Below are 15,935 nucleotides of genomic sequence, written 5' to 3'. Positions count from 1 at the left end.
AAAGACTATCGCGAGAACTAAAGGCCGTCTCGTTCACGCTCACAGGGAGGGGGCGGGAAAGGGGCGTTTTCGAGGCCCGAAGGAGTTTTTTGGGTTTGGAGGAGGGGCGTGAGCGCGCGGCAAATCGGGCGGGAAGAGGTAAAAAAAGGCTTAGGGCGCGCGCGGCCACCGTTCCTGTTCTCACAGCCGCGCGGCCCAGGAACCGCGGTTGCGTGGGGCGAAGACGGTCCCGCCCAGGTCGGTCTTAGGCCCAGACGAATGTCCCCGTTTCCACAGTCCGTACTCGCGTCTCCCTCCGTCCCTGGAACCCCCGCTCTCGCCTGGGCTGCCGGCTGCGGGGGAGCTGCGCGTCGGTAAGTGCAGCCTGCCCGCCCGCCGACACCCGCTGTTTGTAACGGGCCGCAGCACCTGTCAGGCGTGGCCCAGGCTGCGGGCCGCCGTCCGCTCGAGCGGGATCCCGGGGAACGCGGGCCGGCTGTGGCGGCGAGAGCCTCGGAGTCCTGGAGCACTTGTCCCCACGCGTCCGACCTGAGCCAGTTCGCCCGGGAGAGCCCAGGTGTCTCCTCAGGGCTTTCGGTTCTGAAGAGACCTTTCGTTCGTTTCTCTCTTCTTTCTTTTTGCTAATGGGGCCTGTGATAGGAGTATTTTGTAGTGTCGTCGCTGCAGTTTGTGAAGAATTTCTGAAAGTACTATTGCCTTCAGCTCCCCAAATGAATGCAAATCGCAAAATACATTGTAAACATCCGCGTTCCTTTCATTCAGCGCTCTAAGGCGCTTACCACGTGTCAGGGGATTACGCAGTGATTAAAACAGACCAAAAACTTCACCCTCAAGGGTGTTACCGTTCTAGCGTATTCAGTTTATACTTGGTTTGTGTTCCGGTGCTTACTTTTAAAGCCCCTGTGTCAAGCTCTGATGATTTCTTTTGTTAACGCACATCAGGTCACCCCGAATCGGTGACAAACCTGGGATCTCGGCAGGCCTGATGGTACCTAATTTCCACATCCTGGCTCTTCAACCCCCAGCCTTCACCCACGACCCTGAACTCACGTCGAAGCATGGAAATGTTGTAATTTATATATAAGGCTAAATCCACCATTAGCAGAATACATTTATGTTTTCGTAATGATGAATTTGTGCTGATTCATTCCATTGTAACTTGATTTCTCTCTTGCATAGTTTGTAAAATAGATGTAACCAGCATTTTTTTTTTAATGGCTGTGATTGCAGCCATCCATTATCTTTTACTTGCCTAATTGGGAGGAAAGCTCTCGTTAGGGGGAACTGAGGACTTTGTGAAGCACCAACCTTTAATGGCTGGGAGGATAGTTGACAAACACCGTTAGAGCATAGTGTCTGCGACTGTGGAGTTTATACAAGATCTCTTTAAGTAGTAATATTTTTTTTAATGGCCCCCATCATGAAGAGTGTATCATAGTCTTGTTGGGAGGTAAAACTTAACTCACGTTTTGGTTCTACGATTTTTGGTTCTCTGATACCAGATTTTTATTAAATCTTCAACCAAGAATTGATGAGTTTACGAAGGGCCTGGGATACTTGGATTATAGAGATTTAATCCTGTCAGTCAGGATTAGCAACATTTGATTGAATCTGTCATTTAAAACCTGGGATATTTCACTAAACACTAATAGGCACATAGAGGGGTATTTGTACTAATGATGCTTCTTTCAAACTAGTGTTTCTGTTGCAGCCATCATTTTCTCTAAGCAGCCCTATCCTAAAACTTATTCCTCCCAGTTTCACTGATTTCTGACTGGACCCAACTGGTGAAAGCTATTACTTCCCTTTTCTAGATGCCATTGTTAGATGGTTTTTCTTCTTTTTCCGTTTGTTTTCTTCCTTACCTCTTTTAATTTACTTTTTGGATTTACTCTTTAAATAACAGGAAAGTCTATCTTTTCACTGTCATTTCATCCTCTATTGTTTTCAACCAAACTATACCTATGCTCCTTCAAGGAGTTGCCAATTTGATTGATAGATTCAGCAGCTCTTGTTTTGTATCTTTAATTGTATGATTATTTTGGACTCCCAGTGAATTTAGAGCTAAAATTACTTAGCTATTGGATTTACTTTAAATAAGCTAATATAACTGAGATTATCACTAGCCAGCCAGATGATTATTTAAAATATTATAATTACTATTTCCTTGAGTTCCCAACCACGTGCTAGACCTTGTGCTGGCAGATTAATGCCTATTACAGTCCTTCAAGTAAATTGCGGTTATCTTTGTTTTATAGATGAGGAAATTAACACTAGGAGAAGTTAAGGAACATGTCTAAGGTCACAGAGCAGAGGTGGGATTCAAACTCCTGAAAGCTGTTCTCTGTCTTTTCCTTACCTTAGGATATGGAGGATCCACAAACAGCCCCACTGATTACTTCTTTTTGATTTCAGTCGTTAAATGTAAATGAGATCTAGAAAATAGATTGTTGTAGTCAGCCAAGTTTAGCATGCACAAAACATCAATGAATTAAAATTTTTTTTCCCGTGATTATAAAATTAATGGAGATTTAAAATGTAGCTTTATAGCTGGTCTTTTTCCTAACAAAATAAAATATGAACATATTTTCATGTCATTAAATAGTCCTTAAAAAGTTTTTTAAAACACTATAACCTTCCATTTCATGGATCGAGTTTAATGTATTTAATTTTTTCTCTTGTTGAACATTTAGATTGTTTCTGTTTTTTCCACACTGTAAAAACACAATGATAAACACTCTGGCACATAAATCTTTGTCTTCATTCCTGATTGTTTTCTTAAGGTTAATTTTGGAAAGTAAAAGAAGTAGATCATATGGTATGAACATTTCTTAATGTACAACTTAAAAAACGTATACTTTTCCATATTTTTCTTTTCTTGGGCAATGATGTTCTTGAGGATCAGGGGCTGTTCTTTGTGTATAAGCAGATGGGAAGTTGTGCTGCCCTAGCTAACACCTCCCTTGAGTTGCTTCTACCTGCAGTGACCATGATGAATGAAAACCTTAGGGGTTCTCTGAAGGACTAGGTGCAAGTAATACGGTTTACTAAATTGTTAAGGGGCTTGGTTATTGAACCACAGTCTAAACTTTATAAAATAGATCCCACATGATAATAGTGTTTCCATTTAATTAAAGTTTGTAATAAACTTTTCTTTCTAACCTATAGGGAAAAAATCCTATTATACATACAATCATCTTTTTATTACGATTGTTATAAACATGCAGTTGTGGAGACTATATCCATGTCTCAATCAATATACCCTCCACTCTACTTACGTTGCTGTTAAATGAAGAATTTTGTGTAACAAATGTGCATTTAGCAGTTTTTTCCCCAGACTTCTTGACTTTTTGGTAAAATATTTGAGATTAGCTGTATTTGAGTACTTGAACAGTGTTAATTATTACCACATTTCCTTGTGTTTTTAAAGTGTCTTAAGGTTTCTTTTCAGGTTTTAGTCACTGGAATTTTTTTCTTTGCCTAGATACAATAACATTATTATAAAATTATAGTACATCAGTTAGCTCCAAAAGTGGAAATTCAAATCTTAGAGGGTAGTCCTTGAAGTGAATTATTAATTAGAACTGCCACACATTAATAGAGTAATTTAGTTGTGATTCACTGAGCAGTTTCTCAGAATTTGTCTCAACTGTCATTTCAAAGGAGTTTTGTCACTTGCCGTGTTCAACAACACAAGGAAGTACACGTTTGAAATAAACAAAAAATTTAAAAATAAAGTAAACAGATACATAATCCTTAAAATATGTTTGTAATATTTAAAAACTTATTTTACATGATATTTTAGTAGTGTTATAGCAAAAGGAAAAGTAGTACTTAATCATAAGGCTGTAGTTTTGACACCGTTAGAAAGATAGATGCAGTAGGTGATGTTAAGTTTTTCTTTCATTTAACTTTGTAAATGACATAATTTAGAATGCACTAGATGAGCTTGTTATTTAAATGAAATCTGAGAAAAGTCTGTTCATTAGAAGAGCAGTGTAGTGCCCGTACAGAATGGCCATTTATGAATGAGTTTTATATGTAAGTGGTTTTTATATGTAAATGAAAGGCTGGCTTTCTTTTCTCTTTTTACTTAAGTTAGCAGGGTTTAAAAAAAGTATAGGAATGGAGAGTGGTAGAATTTATGTTCTAGTTCTGGGTCTGCTACTAGGTATGATCTTTATGTCTTACTCTTCATGCCTCAGTTTCATTCTCTCTCAGATAGATGACAAACCTACTCTTTCTTTCATAAATTATTATTTTGAGGTTTAGATAATATTGTAAATGTAAAAATATTTTGACAAACGCTTAAAATCTTACAAATAAGAGGTTTTAATTTTTATTTTCAGCAAACCCTTATCTTCAGTTCTCTATACCACTGTACCTACTGGGATGTAAGATGATTGTTTCTGAAATTCATCCTTGTTTGTTTCCTTTTCTGTTCATCATTATTTGTTTCATTTTTTATCCAGCTTTGACTTTTTCAATTCACAACCTTTCTTCCTTTGTACTGGTTCCTTCCTCCTCCTAGAAGTAGCAACAGTATTATTTCCTAGTATTTACAGGTTCAGGTAGGAAATAACATTTGTGTAATATGGCTGCATATAATAGTTAAGGTTATGTATGTACCCAGAGTGATTTATAGTATAAAACATTCTGCAAACAACTTAATTGTAATTATGGCATTTATCCTTGATAATTCACTTAAATAATTTATAAGTCTGCTGAAAGTACACTTTGTCCTGATTTCAGTTGCTTAATGACTGACACCTTTGCAAATTATACTAGGTCCATTTGCCAGCACTGTATTCTTTAAATTTTAGTGGAGGATATAGGTAACTTATTGAATGAGCGCGTCTAAGGGCCATGGATCTGTCTTAATTTTTGAAGTTAAAAAAAATGACAACAGATGCAATAAAACAGCACTTTGGAATCTTAGATTATATAAGTAAAGATCTGTGTCTTGAAGATAAGATGTCACTAAGCTTTGACCTTATGGAATTGTGCTTGGAGGTTTTAACATGCCTTCATTTTATTAGTTTTATATTTTGATGTTATTTTATTTCAGGTCTGTCTTTTAAGCGTACAATTGGATTTGCTTTATTCAATTTGAGAGTATCTTTTAACAGGTGAGTTAATCTATGTTCATTATGATTGCTGATGTATTTATGTGCATTTCTACCATCTTATTTATTGTTTCTATTTATAGTGCTTGAGCACTCCTTTTGTGCCTTTCTTTATTCTATGTTTTCTTCAGCTAGTTTGAAAACTAGTTATTATATTTCTATTCTTTTGGTGTTTACCTTCAGTTTTTTTGTTGGGGTATAATTTACATTCAGCAAAATTGATGTTCTTTTTGGTGTATAGCTCTATGAGTTTTGACAAACATACGCTTACATCATTATCACCACCACCACATTCACGATATAGAACAGTTTCATCACCCCCAAAGTTTGTGCCCCTGGTAGTCAACCCTTCTCCATACCAATAGCCTTTGGCAACCACTGAACTATTTTCCATTTGTGTAGTGTTGCCTTTCCCAGAATGTCATATAAGTGGAATTATACAGTCTTTGTCCGGCTTCTTTCACTTAGCAAACCACATTTGACATTTGTCTTAGTCTGTTAGGGTTACTATAACAAAATAATGTAAACGAGGTGGCTTATAAACAATAGAAATTTATTTCTCTGGAGGCTGGGAAGTCCAAAATCGAGGCACTGGCAGATTCGGTGTCTGGTGAGAGCCCACTTCTGGTTCATGGACGGCCGTGTTTTTACTATCAACTCCCATGGCAGAAAGGGCAAGGTAGCTCTGGGTGGGGTGGGGGAAGGTTCTTGTATAAGAGCCCTAATCCCTTTCATGAGGGCCCCACCCTCATGACTTAAGCACATCCCAAAGACCTTACCTTCTAATACTATCACATTGTGAGTTAGGATTTCAACATGAATTTTGAGGTGGACATAGCCTACCCCAACATTCATCCATATTATTGTATCTATTAGCAATATAGTCCTTTTTATTACTGAATAGTAATCATTGTAATGATGTACCCCTATTTATCCATTCACCAGTTGAAGGGCATGTGGGTTTTTGGTGATTGTGAATAAAGCTACTATAAACATTCACATACAGGTTTTTAATTAGTGTAAGTTTTCATTTCTCTTCAGCAAATGCATAGTAATGCAATTGCTGGGTTGTATGGTAAGTATATGTTTAAATTCCTAAGAAAATACTTAACTCTTTTTCTTTTTAACAAACTACTAATCTGTTTTCCAAAGTGGCTGTGCCATTTTGCATTCCCACCAGCAATGTCTGAGAAGTCCAGTATTTGGTATTGTCAGTTATTTTTTTATCTATGATAATAGATGTGTCGTAGCATATTGTGATTTTAACTTTGCGTTTCCCTAATATCTAATAATATTGAGCATCTTTTAATGTGTTTATTTGCCATCTGCATATCTTCTTTGGTGAAGTGTCTATTCACATCTTTTACTCACTTTAAAATGAGTTTGTTTTTTTATTGAATTTTAGAATTCGTTACATAGACTGGATACATGTGTTTTGTCAGTTGTGTGTTTCTCCCAGTCTGTGGTTTTCTTGTTGTGTGTGCGTGTGTATGGCTTGTCTTTATACTTTTAAGAGTGTCTTTCATAGTGCAGAATTTTAATATTTTGATGAAGTGCAATTTATTAATTTCCTTCTTTTGTGGATTATGTTTTTGGTGTTGCCTCTAGGAAAACTTTTAGGAAACTGAGGTCAGGGCCAGCCTGGTGGTGCAGCGGTTAAGTTTGCATGTTCCAATTCGGTGGCCTGGGGTTCACCGATTTGCATCCTGGGTGCTGACCTACACACTGCTTGTCAAGCCGTGCTGTGGCAGGCGTCCCACATATAAAGTAGAGGAAGATGGGCATGGATGTTAGCTCAGGGGCAGTCTTCCTCAGCAAAAAGAAGAGGATTGGCAGTAGGTGTTAGCTCAGGGCTAGTCTTCCTCAAAGAAAAAAAAAGAAACCAAACATTTTTCTCCTAACTTTTCTTATAGCTGTTTTACAGTTTTAGTTTTCACATTTAGGTCTATGATCCATTTAGAGTTAATTTTTATATATGGTGTGAGGTGTTGGTTGAGGTTCATATTTTTGCATGTGGCTGTCCAATTGTTTCAGCACTGTTTGTTCAAAAGGCTGTCCTGTTTCCATTGAATTGCTTTTGCAACTTTGTAGGAAATCAATTGACCATACATATGTGGGCCTATTTCTAGACTGTTTTCTCTTCCCATTGATCTATATGTTAATCTTTTTGCCAATACTGCACTGTCTTGATTACTGTAGTTTTACATTAACCCTTGAAGGCAGATAGTATGAGTCCTCCAACTTGGTTTTTCTTTTTCAAAATTATCTTGGCTATCCTAATTCCTTTGTCTTTCCATATAAATTTTAGAATCAGCTTGTCATTTTTTACAAAAAAAGATTGCTGGGATTTTGAATAGAATTGAATTAAATCTATAGATCAGTTTGGCAAGAACTGAAACCTTACAAGAGGGAGTCTTCAGCATAGCATATCTCTTCATTTGTTTAGGTTGTCTTTTGTTTCTTTCATCTGTAATCTGTAGTTTTCAGTATATACATCCTGCACATATTTTGTTAGATTTAAATTTTTGCTGCTATTGTAAAGTGTCCTGTTTTGTTCGTTGCTAGTGCAGTCGAGTCTCATCATTCATGGCAGTTATGTTCTATAAAGTTACCGTGAACACTATGAATTAGCAAATACTGAACTATTGCTCCTAGGGGAAATGCAGAGTTAGGTTCCTGTGAGCCTCTGGTGACAACATTTTCATCAACTGATCAATAGGTCATCTTGTTTTATGTATGTTTCTGTTTAAAGACACTTTATTCAATATACGTTGTTGATTCATCAATATTGAATTTATGACCATTGGCACTATAACTCATTCCTGAATGAAGCTTAATTTAACACATATATTTTTTCCATATGACACATCACAGCTTTCTTGAGCTTAGAAACACTAGATAGCACTTCAGCACTATGTTATTTTAAATAGCGAAATCATCAACAAAAAGCACAAAAGTGTGAAAAACGTGGCACTAAATAAAGCACAAAAAAGACGCTTGCATCTTGCTAACTCGTTTATCAAATGATGTAGCCTTTTTGTAGTTTTTTTCGTATTTTGTTCATAAACATTCATGTCTTCTGCAGATAGGAGTAATATAGTTTTTTTCTTCCTCTTCTCTCTTGATTTTTCTCTTTTTATGTTTTAGTAAAAAACATGTAACGCAAACTTACCCTCTTAACAGTTTTTAAATGTACATTATAGTGATATTAACTGTATGCACATTGTTGTACAGCAGATCTCTGGAACTTTTTATCTTGCATGAATGAAATTCTATATCCATTTAACAACTCTCCATTTTTCCCTCCCCTTAGGCCCTTGGCAACCACAATTCTACTTTCTATTTTTATGAGTTTGATTTCTTTTTTCTTTTTTTTTTTAAGATTTTATTTTTCCTTTTTCTCACCAAAGCCCCCCAGTACATAGTTATATATTTTTAGTTGTGGGTCCTTCTAGTTGTGGCCAGTGGGATGCCACCTCAGCATGGCTAGATGAGCAGTGCCATGTCTGCGTCCAGGATCTGAACCAGCAAAACCCTGTGCTGCTGAAGGGGAGCGCTCAAACGTAACCACTCAACCACGGGTCTGGCCCCAGTTTGATTTCTTTAGATAGCTCATCTAAGTGGAATCATGCAGTATTTGTCTTTTGTGATTAGTTTATTTCGCTTAGCATTATATCCTTAAGGTTCATCCATGTTGTAGTATATGACAGGATTTCCTTCTCTCTTATTTTTTTTTGAGGAAGATTAGCCCTGAGCTAACATCTGCCACCAATCCTCCTCTTTTTGCTGAGGAAATTTCGCCCTGAGCTAACATCTGTGCCCATCTTCCTCTATATGTGGGATGCCTGCCACAGCATGGCTTGCTAAGCAGTGGGTAGGTCTGTGCCTGGGATCTGAATTGGTGAACCCTGGTCCACCGAAGTGGAGTGCGCAAACTTAACCGCTATGCCACCGGGCTGGCCCCATTCTAGGAGTTTTATAGTTTGAGGTCTTACATTTAGATCTCCATTTTGGATTAATTTTTGAGTATGTTGTAAGGTAAGGGTCCATGTTCGTTCTTTTGCATGAGGATATCCAGTTTTACCAACACCATTTGTTGAAGAGACTGTCCTTTCCCTATTGTGTAGTCTTGGCATCTTTGTTGAAGATCATTTGACCGTTTATATGAGGGTTTATTTCTGGGCTATTTATTCTCTTCTATCTGTCTATATGTCTGTCTTTATGCTGTTTTTTACTGTTTTAATCAGTATACCTTTTGTTTCTTTTTCTTGCCATATTGCATTGACAAGGGCCTCCAGTACAATGTTGTGTGTTGAGTGGACATCTTTGCCTTATTCTTGATCTTAGGGGGAAAGCTTTTTGTCTTTCATACCTTTAATTTTTAAACATACATTCTATTGTACTATTTTGTTCATTGCTAGTAGCAGAAACGACAATCTCATTCAGTAGAACACATAGAAGTTAGAGTTAAAAAAATCTCCCCCAAAAGTTAAACGTCAATACAAAGAAATCAGTGGAACATAGGGAAAACAAAAGTTTTATATATGTCATTTAAAATATTAAACTTTAAAGAATTGTTTTGAAAAATAGCAATCCCCTGCCCTCCTCCTCCTTTGTTCTCCTTCCCCAGAAGCAACCATTTTATAATTTTCTACCTGATACATTTTTGTATTTACTTCTGTAGCTCTGGAAACCATGCAAATACTGCTAGTCTTGATTTCAGTTTTAGGTGTTATCTATTGACTTTCACTATGCAGATGAGAATTTAGCTCTTTTTCCATCTACCTTTCTCACCACGCCCCTATCCCCACCCTAACACACATATTCTTCCATTTCGCTATTATCTCTGTAAAGCTACGTTAAAGATTTTGTCAGATTACTATTTAGAGTATATGTTATTATGACTATATACATGTTATTTGGAACTAAGCCATGTAGTATACAAATACTACTTTTTCTTTTCTGTGCAACATTTTGTTTTCTCTTGAGTTGTTTTTCTCCCCTTGGTTTTCTGTATGTTTTTCATCAGTTCAACCCCTAACTCCTCCAGTTATTCAAATCTCTGCTCTATGTTGAGATACATCAGTCCTCCAGCTAACAGAGGTGTAAACCAAGAAAGAGAAAGATCCTGGAAAGAGTGGTCTTCACATAATTTCATCTTCTTGAAAAATAATCTCTCCTGAGGCCTTCTGGGCTGTTTGCTTTACATCCTGCAAATACCCTTTGCTGTAATGCTTGCCTCTCTTTTGTGTAAGATTAAAAATATCATGTCTTCCTCTTTCTTTTCTTTCTTTTTTCTTTTGAGGAAGATTAGCCCTGAGATAACATCTGCCAATCCTCTTTTTGCTGAGGAAGACTGGCCCTGAGCTAACATCTGTGCCCATCTTCCTCTACTTTATATGTGGGATGCCTACCACAGCATGGCTTGCCAAGTGGTGCCATATCCGAACCAGCGAACCCCAGCCCGCTGAAGCAGAACATGCGGACTTAGCTGCTGTGCCATCAGGCTGCCCTGTCTTCCTCTTTCTTGGTTTATTCCTCGGTTATGTTAGAGCACATCCTCCATTACAAAATTGTTTTAGATAATGCTCATCTGAAAATGTTTTAATTTTACTGTCATGCTTGATTGATATTTTGCCTGGGTAGAGATTCATAGGTTTGAAAAAGTTTTCATTCAGAAATCTGAAGGAATTGCTCATTTACCTTCTAGCTTCCATTGAGAAGTCTAAAGCCATTTTCATTCCTGATCTTCTGAATGTGACCTATTTGTTGTTTGTTTTCCCTCTCTGGAGGCTTGTATTATCTTCATCCTTGTATTCTAAAATTTCATAAAGATATGCCTTGTTGTATGTCTGTTTTTATCCACTGTGTTGGGTCCTTTTCATCTGGAAGCTCTTGTCTTTAAGTTCTGAAAATTTTCCCTAATTTATTTCTTTAATTGTTTACCCCCCTTTGTTTTGTGTTTTTTCTCTTTCTGGAATTCCTAATCTGTTAGACTTCCTGGGCTATCCTTTTTTATGTTTCCCTCCTATGTTCTATTGATTTCTTTGTATTGATGTTTCACTTTTGGAAGAGATTTTTCTTAACTTTATCTTCTGTTCTTTCTATTGTTTTTCATTTCTGCCATCATATCTTACATTTCTGAGTTATTTTTTGCGCTATGAATATTCCTTGTTATAGCATCCTATTCTTATTTCATGGATATGATGTCTTAGCTCCCTGAGGATATTAATGACAGCTTTTTTGAAGTTTTTATCTCTCTTTAGTTTTCATTGCATATTTTCTGTTTGATGTGGTTTAGTGTTAGAAGCTCTTCTCAGATATCTTGTCACAATTAAGAGTGGGGAACTGTGGAAAGCTGTTTGAAACTCTTGAGCCTGTAAATGCATTCTCCAAATGGGCTGTTTTAATTGGGAAACCTTTCATGTTGGTGTCTTTAGGTCTTTTCTGTAAGGGTGATAGATTGCCCAGAGAAAGATGTTCTAGTCTTTTTCTGGGAGACCATAGGCCAAGTTGCTGGTGTTTCTGGGAGCATGGCAGGGGAAGAGAGTAGCGTGTGTTCAGCATTTAGGATTTAAGAATTCATTTATTCTCCTATTTTCAATATGGTACCTCCACTTTCAACTGTACTCTGGTGGCCCCCAGGCTAGAGAGCCTCTGTTTTACCCTCTCCAGAAGACAGAAGGAGGAATCTCTCTGAGGTGGGATTAGGGAAGCCACAGTCTTAGATGTTCTCCAAGTCTTCTAATCAATCTTATTTTTAGAATACCCATTACTTCCAAATGTACTTAGTATTGTCTTTTGTGGGTTCTAGATTTTAAATCAGCCATCCTTAATACCAGCTTAGAATTCAATTTTCTGGTGTCTGCTAAGTCATGTACTACTTATCTGTCTGTTTTCCAGATGTTATTTCTTCTCTCATTTATTTTGTTCATAGAGTTTTATAGCTTTTTAAACAGTAATTTTTTGGGGGAGATTATAAGAATGCATGTTTTTAACCCTCCAATTTTACCTTTAAACACATAATTTAATATTTTTTTCTATAAAATTTTAAACTTAATTAGTATTTCTATTATCCTCATTGACAAAACAAATACTTTAACTTCCCTCTAAATTCTTTTTCTATTTTCTACATTTTGTTATGTCAAATTTTACATTCAGCTTGTTAAGTCTTAAGATTGTTTTTTTCTTCTTCCGTGATGTTTTGCAATTTGCCATACTATATTTAGGTATGGATTTTTTAAAATGTTGCTTGGCAGTATTAAACTTTTCAACCTAGGGAATCATCTTCCTTGAATTTTAGAAAAATTTCAATCATTATCTTTTAAAAAATATTTCCTTCACTTCTGTTTTCTCCTTCTGAAACTGATTATTTCAATGTTGGAACCTATCTTCCCTACTTAGCTTTTTTCCCTCTTTGCTTAATTTCTTAATTTGTATTCTGTTCTAGGTAATTTTCAATGCCTGAGCTCTCTCTTCATTTGTTTTTACTCTGTTGTTTATCCTGTCTATTGAATTTTTAATTAATTATCTTCTATTCTTCTTTTAGTCCCACTTTTAAAGTATATTAGGTATGCTCAAAGAGATAAAAAATTTAAGATTCTTCATTAAAAAAAATTTCTTCAGGTGTACTTCTCCTGTTTCTTGTGTTTGCTGTTGTGGCTCATGGTGGTAATTTTCCACAAGTGTGTCATAATTTTGGGTTGAGAGCTCATGTTGGATAGGAGTTGGTCCCTTTTGTGTGTTTTTGGAGTTGCTGTAGCCTAACCCTCTGGCTGGCATAGGTCTAGGCCAGCTGTTTCATTAGAGTTTTGAGTTTTTACTTTATGTGAATAGCTCAGTCTGGACCATACTATGTGTATTATATGGGTTATGTAGGCCCAGTTTCCATTCTCAGGGTACCTCTGTTCCCTCCATAGGACATAGGTAGGTGTTGAGTGGATGCAATTCCAGCAAGGAGGCTGTTTCTGGTCTTCTGCCCCATAATTGGAATGCTGGACTCTTGGAACTTTGGAGTTTTAGCCTACATTACTCTAGTCTTTTTTTTCCTGGGGGCCTTAGTGCCCACTTACTACTCTAGATTCTGCCTCTGTTCCTGACCCACAAAAATTATACTCTTGTTATTGAATGTAGCTATGTATTTAAAATTTTATCTAATTTCTTGTATATCCTTCTAGAGGTCTTTTATGTATATACAAGTAAATGAGAATATGCTTATTTTTCTTTCTTTTGTACACACAACTTAGAACATTGTATTTTGCTTTTGTTTTCTCTTTGCAATAAGTTAGGAAGTATTTCCATTTGATAGATCAGAGCTAGTATAGAGATTGTTGGTTTCTTTGTTAAAGAGACATGCTGATGTGACTCTGCATGGTTTATTTTCATCACAATGGGTAGGAATCTTTTCTGCTTTTGAATTTTTACATTGTTTTTCGTATGTAATTTAAAAAATATGTATATTTATTCTCAATAATTTTCTTCAATATAAAAATTCACTAGTTCTGTAATTATAATGACTTTAACTCCTCCTTTAACATTTTATTCATGTAATCCTTACAGCAACTATAACTTCTTTAAATTTTAACCATTCATTAAATTAATAATGTGACCACTTGTTTAGGGTCACAGAGTTTGTAAATGAAAGTTTGGCACCAGAGTTGTACTCTGAACCACTAGATTATATACTGGCTCTATCTCCTAATAAAAAAATTTATTTATTTTTTTATGTGATAAAGCTTCTACTTTTTTTTTTTTTTTTGAGGAAGATTAGCCCTGAGCTAACATCTGCTGCCAGTCCTCCTTTTTGCTGAGGAAGACTGGCCCTGAGCTAACATCTGTGCTCCTCTTCCGCCACTTTTTATATGTGGGACGCCTACCACAGCATGGCTTGCCAAGCCGTGCGATGTCTGCACCTGGGATCCGAATGAGTGAACCCTGGGCCGCTGAAGTGGAATATGTGAACTTAACCGCTGTGCCACCAGGCCGGCCTGATTCTTTACTTTTAAATGATTATCGATATATCAAGTAATAACATGTAACAAGTTCTTGAATTCTATCATTTAGTAATTTTGATTAAGAGAAACTAAAAACAGCTTAAACAATTATACTAGTATGTATTGTTCTAACCCTATTTTAAGGTTGGCTGCACTTAACACATTACAAATAACTATTTATTACTTTTTCATAGGCAAAACCCCTGACTTTTGAGAAAGCTTTAGGGGAAAACTAATTTAATCCTTTTCTTTCTTCAAAATATTGTTATTATTATTTTTTTAAAACTACAGTTAAGAAAGAAAGTATTGACAAATATGTTACTTAAAGTAGAACACATAGGAAAGCAGACAATGTACATCCATTAGATTTTAAAGAAATATGAGGTAAAAAATGAAATTTTTGATAAGCTGAGTTTTTACAAAGAAGCTAGATTTGTTATTCTCCAGAAAGTGAAGGGCCACCTAATATGTAATATATAAAAATAGTTTAATTCCTTTTTACAAGAATATAACTCAAGCTCTGCTAAACTTCATATTCCGTGAAGGCCACTAAAATGCCAGTCCATGAAATGGGCACTCTTTTTTCTTCCCCTATCCATTTATATGCCAGTTTTCATGAATTTCTGGCCAGATATCGCCGACAAAGGCTAAGAGGTCATCCAGGACTTCATCCCTGTTCTGCTAGAAGTAGGTCTAGAGGATGGGCATCTTCTCTTGGGTCTCCTTCTCCACTTTGGTGCTCCCACTACCATGGATCCCAGAGCTGCAGCTTCCTTGGCCTTGAACGCTTTCTCCCTCTGTAGGCAGGACTGTTCAATTTCAGCCTGAGTTTCTTTGGCCTGCTTCAGCCTCCGGTTCTTTTGCTTGCAGGCCTTGGACACCTTTTGGGAAACCCACTTCGCGGCCTACAGCAGCTTCTTGTTTTTTTTTTTATAGATTTTATTTTTTCCTTTTTCTCCCCAAAGCCCCCCAGTACATAGTTGTATATTCTTAGTTGTGGGTCCTTCTAGTTGTGGCATGTGCGACGCTGCCTCAGTGTGTCCTGATGAGCAGTGCCATGTCCACGCCCAGGATTCGAACCGACGAAACACTGGGCCGCCTGCAGCGGAGCGCGCGAACTTAACCACTCGGCCACGGGGCCGGCCCCTACAGCAGCTTCTTGGTGCCCTGTGACTGACTAGCCATAGCGGTGGTGACTGAGGCAAGGGTTAGCAGCCTGAATGGGCTGGACTGCCCCTTGGGGTCAGCTGACCCAACTGCCCAAGATCTGAGCCTGTGCCTGTGCCCTGCCCACTGTCCTCTCCTGTCGCCTTTGATTTTGACAGTAGCCCCATGAAGTAAGTATGTAGACAAGGAAACAAGCTTAGAGAGAGTGTGTTAGTTTCTCATGGTCACTTGCTTCTATTTATCTTACTTCAAACCTTGTGTTTTTATTCTGTTTTATCTCCACTCTACTCTGATTGATAACAGGAACCCCAAAAACCATAGTATCAAACTCTTTCACTCAGGAAAGTAGGCCAGTGATTCTTTCTGCAGCTTCGTCTTAAAACCCTTACTGCTTCTTGTCTTAGCTTCCAGGGCCATTTCTGAGCAGTAGAGGTTACAAACATTCCACTGAACAAACAGTTCCAAATCCTGTCATCGTACCCTATGTGCCTGTTCCAAATGGTAAGTTTGTTATGGACATATTAAAACTTTTGTAAATTCTAATTCTTACATATCTTCATCTGTAGATGGAAAAAATACCCTGTTGTGAACACAACATTAATTAGTCTTTAGTGTTTTGCTGCTGTTTTATCGTACTGAGAAAATCAGT

At 37.2% G+C, this 15,935-nt stretch overlaps 1 protein-coding gene across 5 annotated transcripts in view; it reads left to right on the top strand.

The window, feature by feature from the left end:
* The first annotated feature begins 34 nt into the window (after positions 1 to 34).
* Positions 35 to 15,935, top strand: part of RMI1 (RecQ mediated genome instability 1) — a 66,601-nt gene continuing 50,700 nt past the window's right edge. For 3 of the 5 annotated variants that reach the window (XR_006889026.1, XR_006889025.1, XR_006889027.1), the window contains exons 1-3: positions 133 to 353; positions 5,069 to 5,129; positions 15,691 to 15,787. The gene's annotated coding sequence lies outside the window, so the exon portion shown is untranslated. Of the gene's footprint in view, positions 354 to 5,068; positions 5,130 to 15,690; positions 15,788 to 15,935 lie in introns of all 5 variants that reach the window. The other 2 variants (XM_046663974.1, XM_046663972.1) reach the window with 2 other exon arrangements.

Source organism: Equus quagga, chromosome 6, assembly GCF_021613505.1.
Source record: "Equus quagga isolate Etosha38 chromosome 6, UCLA_HA_Equagga_1.0, whole genome shotgun sequence".
Classification (NCBI taxonomy): Eukaryota; Metazoa; Chordata; class Mammalia; order Perissodactyla; family Equidae; genus Equus; species Equus quagga.
Note: the sequence above shows the minus strand (reverse complement) of the source record. Positions and strands in the feature narration are given on the sequence as shown.